We start from the raw sequence: 661 nt of genomic DNA on the forward strand, positions 1-661 counted from the left end.
CCGGCCCATTGTTCATCTTCAATCAGGTCGGGGTGAACCCAGAGGATTTCGCCGTTTGGAGCTGTATGTGGCACAAGTCCTTTTTGGCGCTGTCCATGCGGGTCGTCGTTTACTGTTTTCATTCCCACTTTGGTGATGCACTCCGGTTCGAACCATGTTGTGGGCACCGATCCAAAGCTGATTGACACTGTGTTTGCTCCCACATTCTTGGCAGGCTTCGGGGTTATGACACCCACATCAATTAGCGCCTGGATCTTGTCTTTGAGGTGGTAACACGACTTGGTAGGGTGATGGACCCTTCTTGATCCACAATCGCCGGCAGCTGAATTTTGTTGTTCTCCAACAAGTATTTAAAGATGCCGGGAACTTCGTCATCTTTGAAGGAGTACACTTTGGGAAATCTTGGCTCTGAAGACTTCTGCTTCTGAGGTCGTTGTTGCCATTGTGACTGCGATTGTTGTGGCGCTCGTTGCTGCTGTCGCTGTTGTTGTTGCTGAGGTTGCAATTGAAAGGTTTGATTAGCATCAACTGCATTAGCATGTGCCTTACCTTTCCCCCGTGGGACGAAATTCTGTTGCGGAGCATTATTCGCCTGTTGGCCTCTCTCCGCCTTCTTTCTTCTGAGGAATCGCTCGGCTTGCTCTCCTCGGACCTTCAGATC

The sequence above is a fragment of the Asparagus officinalis genome, chromosome 10 (genome assembly GCF_001876935.1).
Source record: "Asparagus officinalis chromosome 10, Aspof.V1, whole genome shotgun sequence".
Lineage (NCBI taxonomy): Eukaryota > Viridiplantae > Streptophyta > Magnoliopsida > Asparagales > Asparagaceae > Asparagus > Asparagus officinalis.